This window comes from Euleptes europaea, chromosome 8, assembly GCF_029931775.1.
Source record: "Euleptes europaea isolate rEulEur1 chromosome 8, rEulEur1.hap1, whole genome shotgun sequence".
Taxonomy (NCBI): Eukaryota; Metazoa; Chordata; class Lepidosauria; order Squamata; family Sphaerodactylidae; genus Euleptes; species Euleptes europaea.
The window spans coordinates 93,735,057-93,743,043 of record NC_079319.1 but is presented as its reverse complement, the minus strand read 5'-3'; the positions used below and the strand labels follow the sequence as shown (position 1 = coordinate 93,743,043).

The 7,987-nt window shown below is 40.5% G+C and overlaps 1 pseudogene; it reads right to left on the bottom strand.

Moving 5' to 3' along the window:
- Window positions 1-7,150: 7,150 nt before the first annotated feature.
- LOC130482191 (5S ribosomal RNA) lies at window positions 7,151-7,259 on the bottom strand (annotated as a pseudogene).
- Between the last annotated feature and the right edge of the window lie 728 nt (window positions 7,260-7,987).

Here is a 7,987-nt window from a genome sequence, read left to right as displayed (position 1 = left end):
TCCTCCATTACAGCCTCCTTGCGTGCCGGATCCCCCTCGAGTCCCGTACTGGGGAAGGCCAACCGGCGTTCCTTCGCCGCAGTCCGTGAGAGAGACCAACCTTTGGGAGAGTCCAGCCAGTTGTTGAAGAATCCCCGGGGGCGTCCTTCCCGGCCCTGGTCGGGGATGGGACCCCTAGGTTTCTTTGGCTTGGCGCCCTCCTCCTTGGGGTCCGGTTTGTCCGGCACCTCTGGTTCCTCCGGTACATCTGGGGTAGGGGTGGTTTCCTCGTCGGCTGACATTCTGTCCCACTAGGTACAGCTGCAGTCCGAGAGGCAAGGACTTGCAACTTAATGTGAGAGTTCCCCCTCTCTGAGTCTAATTCTCCAAATCAATTGCTCAGGCGTTGATACAGAAACAAAGGATTTATTGAAGACATCAGGAGATGAGACAGGCACAGGTAGAAAGTTGCAAGTGAGGGGCTTATCGGGTTTACAGAATATATTGACTCCAGGGCACTGGGGCACTGGGGTTCACACTTATTGTTATGGGAAGTTACAAGCTTGGCATAATACAAAACATCAAACGAGTCCCAGGAAGTCTGCTGAAGCTATCACACTTCCAAGGCCGCATCGGCCTGAGGGAGTACAGACAGGAAGAACAGCGGGGGGGAGATACTTGGGGCAATCAGGCCAGGCGCCTGGGACCAGAAGGTGTGAACTGCTTTTATGAGTTCACTGATAACACAGCAGGTGATGGAAAGCAGAGACACAGAGTCAGAGACACAGAGACCCTCACAATATCACAAGAACAGAAGGGTTTTTTAGATTCTATTATAACTCCTGAGTAATTGGTAAAAGTAAACTAAATAATCACCAGGGCCAGATGGATTTACGGCATTTTATTACAAAACATTTGAAGAACAGATATCTCCATATCTATTGAAAGTAATGAATTTATGTTTACAAGATGGCTCTATTCCACAAACCTGGAAACAGGCAAACATAGTATTAATACACAGATTTACTCGAAGTTAAGAACTATAGGCCTATTTCATTATTAAACAATGATTATAAACTATTTGTTGATATTTTAGCCACAAGGTTAAAAAAGGTATTAAATGAGTATATACATGAAGATCAAACTGGTTTTCTTCCCGGAAGAATGATCAGCCAAAATGTTAGAAAGGTGATAGATTTATTAGAGTATTCAGAGTTTACTCCAACTCCAATGGCTATGATTATTTTTAGATGCAGAGAAAGCTTTTGATAATGTAAATTGGAACTATATGAAAAAAGTTTTGGAATATATGGGATTGGGTATTGGCTTTAAAAAAACAATTGGGAGTATATATACTCAACAAACTGCTAGACTTATGATTAATGGAGTATTATCATCACCGTTAGAAATCCAAAAGGGCACTAGACAAGGTTGCCCCATTTCACCTTTGTTGTTTATTTTAGTTTTAGAAGTATTATTGAATAAGTTTAGACTAGATGATAATATTGTAGGTATAAAAATTGGGAGGAATCATTATAAGAAAAAGCGTATGCTTTAGTGTATGATTTAGTATGTGTATTGACTAACCCTGTCAAATGGAAAAATGGAATAATATTGTAGAGGTCTATGGAAAGCTTGCTGGATTTAAAATAAATAGAAGTAAAACCAAGATTTTAGTAAAGCATATGACTCTATCACAACAAGCAGATTTAATTAGAAAAACGGGTTTTATTATTGATTCTAAAGTTAGATATTTAGGAATTTGGTTAACTTCAAATAATCTTAATTTGTTCCAGAATAATTATTTAAAAATTTGGCACCAAATTGTTAAAGATTTTAAACACTGGAAGAAAATACCATTGTCTTTATGGGGACGGATTTCAATTATTAAGATGGTGGTATTACCTAAGATGATTTTTTTGTTTCAGAATCTTCAAATAATCTTAATTTGTTCCAGAATAATTATTTAAAAATTTGGCACCAAATTGTTAAAGATTTTAAACTCTGGAAGAAAATACTGTTGTCTTTATGGGGACGGATTTCAATTATTAAGATGGTGGTATTACCTAAGATGATCTTTTTGTTTCAGAATCTACCGATTCTGAAATTCAAAATATCCTTCTTCCAAACTTTAAAAATCTTTACTCCTTTTATAAAGTTTGGAAGAAGGATATTTTGAATTTTTTATGGGGAAAAGAAAGACATAGGATAGCTTATAATAATTTAATTGAATTAAAAGAAACTGGAGGACTGGGTCTTCCAGATCTAAGAACATATTATGAAGCAGCCTGTTTTGGTTGGTTAAGGAATTGGATATTATTGGAGAATCCTAGACTATTAGAATTGGAAGGTTTTAATATAAGATTCGGCTGGCATGCATACCTGCGGTATGATAAAGAAAAAATAAAGATTTTAACTCTCATGTTGTTAGGAATAGTTTATTACAAATTTGGGAAAGATATAAAAGATGCTGGGAAGTTAAAACACCAGGATGGATTAATCCCATAGAAGCATATATGAAAAGGGGTACGCAGCTTAATTTAGATTTAGGTAATTATAGGGATATTATTGAGGATTATGGGAATACTTGGATTCTTAAATCAAGAGAAGAATTTAAGATTGGAGATTGGTTTATGTATTATAAGTTAAAGGATATATTTAATAAAGATACATTATTAGGGTTTAATAGAAATAAATCTAAATTGGAAGTAATATTAAATTTGGGTAATAAAGGTCAAATAACAAGGATGTATAAATTTATAATAGAAACCAATTTAGAGCAAGAGAGGATTAAACCAGTTATGATAAAATGGATGAGAAATTTGGGATATAATATTAACCTTGAGGTCTGGGAAAGGTTATGGAAAACAGAATTTAAATTTACAATTGCTAATGAAATAAGAGAGAATATGTATAAGATGTTTTATAGATGGTATATTACACCAGAGATGGTAAGTAAATTTAAGATGGGAAACTCAGATTTATGTTGGAAATGTGGAACGGAACAAGGAACTTTTATGCATGCTTGGTGGGTCTGTAATAAAATTAAAAAATTCTGGAGACAAGTAGTGCAGGAGACAAACAATTTGATCGATAGTAAAGTAAATATGAATCCAGCTTTTTGTTTATTAGGAATTCCTAGAGAAAATATGAATAAGACTGAGTCATATGTCAATATAGTTTTGCTACAGCTACGATGGTTATTGCTAAATCTTGGAAGCTTGTAAATAGACCTTTAATTAAGGACTGGAGGGAAAAACTATGGTTATATATGCGGATGGCTAAATTAACAGATTTCCTGCACAGGAAGGATATGGAAGATTTTAAAAATATGTGGTCCAAAGCATTCGCATATTGGGATAAACTGGCAAAAATGGATTTTATGTGTATAGTGAACAAGTTGTAGATTCAATTTTGTAATTTCAACTAAGATAAATGATTTATTAACAAACTGTTTAGACACTTCTCCGGAAGTTCAACACGGTGGTGGGAGGGCTTACACTGGTGGAGGGAGGTGGGAATATAATGGATAAGATAATTGTAATAAGAATGTATTAACTGTATGTTTGGCTAGTTTTTTGTGAATTTCCTCATAGATATATCATTCTTATTATGTAGCTATCTATATTGATATATTTATATAAATATTTGTTTGTACTTTGTATTTTGTTTTGTTTGAAAATTTATTAAAAATCTTTAAAAAAAGAACAAAAGAAAGCAACTTCTTTTCCTGATGTGATGCTTCTTCTATAAATACACATTTTTGAATTATATGGAAGTTTGAGAGACTAATGTCTATCTCAGTTCCTTTTGACAGGTAACAAAGTTGTTTGTTTAACATTTCTCCTGATGTCTTTTCCCAGGGTATTTTCCAAAAGGGGTGGTAAATTAAGCAGACATATGTTAATGCCAGAAGAAACCTTAGATAGGAAAAATTAGAGAGCTTTCTTGCTACAAACCCAAATAGGCAATATCATGCTTCAGAATGTGCAAAGTTAATCAATAAATCATATCTTCCATTATCATTTATTTTGTCCTAGCTGTGTTACAAATGACTTTTAAAGCTAATAAATTATTTTTTCATCTCTCTAATATTACAAATGGAAAATTTTATTTTCACTCCAATGAATTTCTAGGACATTTGTATGGTGTTGCCTCATTCTCTGTCTTCAAAACTGGGCTTTACAAAGGTTTTAGCTGAAACCACGTCCCCTACAGAAACTGGGATGCTACCAAATTTGTGATTCAATAATTTTCACTCCGACCTTGTATGAATCAAATCCACAAGTCTATTTACATACTTTATGTTTCCAGGCAGGGCTGTATTTTTCCCATTAAGTTTATGGAATGTTGTTAATATTTTTGTACCAGTTGCATATGCTGCCTATCACTTTCAAAGGGCATAAAATGATGTACAAGTAGCCAACCAATGAGGAATTCCAGCAGCAAAGGTGGGAGAAACAAAATGGTTCACCGTGACAATATATGAATGCAAGAAGGAACATCAAAACCATGTTTACATCCCTGCACAACACATAAAAGAAATTGCATGCATGTTTATTTTCCCTCTTTAATTCTTACCTCTGACATCTCTCCCATCCTCCCTCAGGTTCTCCCTCTTTGATGAATTTTACATTTGTGTGCTCTTTTTAAGTCAATGTAGATTGATAACCAGATATGAATTAACTTAATATAATGCAATTCAAGTCTGGAAAAATTACATTAATAAATACAGTGGCACATATTTGCTTCCTGCAAGCCTTTGACAGGTTTGCTCATCTGTTCAGCAGTCTAGTGGAGGCAGGCGGGTAAACCGCTTGTATGTAGGGTTGCCAGCCTCCAAGTGACACCTGGGGATCCCCCACTATGACAATTGATCTACAGACTACAAAGATCAATTCCCCTAGAGTGGCTGCATTCAAACCACCTGTGCTGTGTTCCTGTTGCAGCCCCCTGTGTCGTGAGAAGGGAAAAGGAGAGGGCAGCCATTTGCCCACTCTCCTCCATCACTGCTGCTAGAGCAGCTAGAGGTGAGGGGCCGTGGCTCAGTGGTAGAGCATCTGCTTGGCATGCAGAGGATCCCAGGTTCAGTCCTTGGCATTTCTAGTTAAAGGGACTAGGCGAGTAGGTGATGTGAAAGACCCCTGCCTGAGACCCTGGAGAGTGGCTGCAGGTCTGAGTAGACAGTACTGACTTTGATGGACCAAGGGTCTGATTCAGTGTAAGGCAGCTTTGTGTGTTCATGTGTTCATGTGAGTTGCCAACTTTGGCTGGGAATTTCCCCCCAGAATTACAGCTGATCCCCAGACTAGAGAACTGAGTTCTCCTGAAGGAAAACAGCAGCTTTGGAGGGCATCCACTATGGAATTACATCCCCAGTGAGTTCCCTCCCCTATCCAGACTCTTCCATCTCTGTGCTCTTCCATCTCTGTGTGCTGGCCCCAAATCTCCAGGAATTTTTCAAGCTGGAGTTGGCAGCCATAGAAATAGGGATGGTGACTTTGGATGACAGGAGGCTCTGCAGGGATATAATGCCACGGTGTCTGCTTTTGGAAGCTGCTGTTTTCTCCAGGGGAACAGATCTCTGTAGTCTGGAGATCTGTTGCAATTCCAGGAGACCTCCAGGCCCTACCTGGAGATGAGGTTGTTACCTCACTAGTTGCAGCAGCAAGGGTTGCCAACTCCAGGTTGGGAAATTCCTGGAGCCTGAGTAGAGAGGGGCTTGAGGAGAAGAGGTAGCTCAACATTGTATAATAATGCCATAGATTAGGGCTGTCAATTTGGTTCGGCCCGAACTGAAAAACAGCCGAATTTCCCCTGATTCGGCGGTTTTCAGTTTGGGACGAACCAAACTCAAAAATGGCGGGAAACCGGGGGAGCCGAATTCAGCGAGTTCGGAAGTTCACAAATAAATCCGGCAAATTCGGGGCCATCAGTAAGCAGCATTCTCCTCCCGCGGCCAATCGGTGGCCAAGCTGGGTCTTCTTCTGGCCAATCAGTCAGGATTGAGTACTGGAGGAATCAGCTGATGTGCGGCCGGGCCGGGGAGAGAAATCCTGTGTGTGTGTGGGGGGGTGCTTGTGCACATTCGCTCCTTTCCGTGGCTGCAGGGGGTGCATTTTTGGGGGTAAAGACCCCAAACTATCAGTGGAGCTTCAAACAAGCCTTCTTAAGAGACCCCCCAAGTTTTGTAAACATTGGGTCAGGGGGTCCCGAGATATGGGCTCCCCCCTTTTCTCTTTCCGTGGCTGCAGGGGACGCATTTTTGGGGGTACAGACTAGTGTTGTCAGCTCCAGATTGGGAAATACCTGGAGATTTTGGGAGTGCATCCTGAGGAGAGCAGGATTTGGAGAGGGGATGGACTTCAATGCCATAAAGTCCAATTGTCAAAGCAGCCATTTTCTCCAGGGGAACTGATCTCTGACACCTGGAGATCAGTTGAAATAGCAGAAGATCTCCAGCCACCACCTGGAGGTTGGCAACCCTGAGGGGAACTGAACTCTGTATTGTGGAGATGAGCTGTAATTCCAGGTGATCCCCAGGCCCTGCCTGGAGTTTGGCAATCCCAACAGCAGACATTGTCTCAAGAGGGAAGGGAGCTAGAGTGTATGGGATGGGAACTGGTGACTTCTGGATAGGGCCTGGGAAATTACATGTGATATGATTTCTCAGGGGAAATCCCCTCCCCCGCCACTTGAGTTCTAAAATCTCTGGTGACTTGCCAGGTCCCTTTGATCTAAGCCTGAAAAAATTTCCCCTCACTGTGTAAAAGTATTGATTTGTCTCCAAGAAAACATGGTCTTACTCTACTGTCTCTCTATAGACATAGTAGGCAATATTTAACGAGTCAGTCTGTGGTTCAGTTGCCTTTTACATACCTGAGAAATGGGAAGGTATTGGGAGATAAAAACTATCAGTGTGTCATTTTCTGTGGCAATATCTTTTAATCACTGAGTAATTTCACTTTTATTTGATTGACGAAGCATTATATCACCATTTCCTATAAGGTTACCTCACTCATTTATCTGGAGCCCCTTTCCCCTCCCTCTGCCACCACCTAAGTGAGGAAATCAAGCTCATGACTGACATTTTGTGAGGAAGAAATATTCTGTGATTGCCCCCAGCTTAACATTTAAAGCCATTATTCTTTTTTTTCCCTTCTTTTTTTAAAGCCTACAGCACCTGGTATTCCCAGCCGGTGTCCCATCCAAGTACTAACCAGGCCCGACCCTGCTTAGCAGACGAGATCGGGCGTGTTCAGGGTGGTACGGCCGTAGGCTGGCCATGATTCTTCATTTAGATTGATGGATGCAGGATTGTTGTGTGTGTGCCTGAGACAGAACTGCATGCTCATTGATTGCCTTTCTTGAGTGAACACAGAGTTTTCTTTGACACCTGGAGATCAGTTGAAATAGCGGAAGATCTACAGCCACCATCTGGAGGTTGGCAACCCTGAGGGGAACTGATCTCTGTAAGATCTAGTCCCGTGATAATCCCATAAACAGACTTCAGCAGACAGACAGTCCAAAGGAAGCTGATTTATTAGAAAATCCACAGGTAACAGAAGCCAGGAGTCAAATGGACACTAGTAAAAGCTATGGGTACAGTACAGGGCATATATAGAAGAGCAAAGGGCAAATCTGGGTAGATCTGAATACCATGGCAACCCCCCTCCCTGGAGCTGTCAGGAGGCTAGGAGAGTTCCCACATAAAGACGTCTAAACACACTGTTTGCAGGGCACGAAGCTGGCCTTGGCTGGCACCTGGGGAAACCACAACATTCCTTTCTCAGACCCATGCCTGACAGATGGTAAGAGCTAGATACCCTTGGACTGGATTGTGCCCAATATGTGCAATTTATTTGAAAGCAGATAGGCATACTGGTATGATTTGTAACCAGCCCCAATGGAACCCACAACCAGACCACACAGATCAGTTCACCTGGGGGTAGGGTTGGGATATTTGGGGGTGGTGTAGGGTTGCCAGGTCCCTCTTTGCCACTGGCAG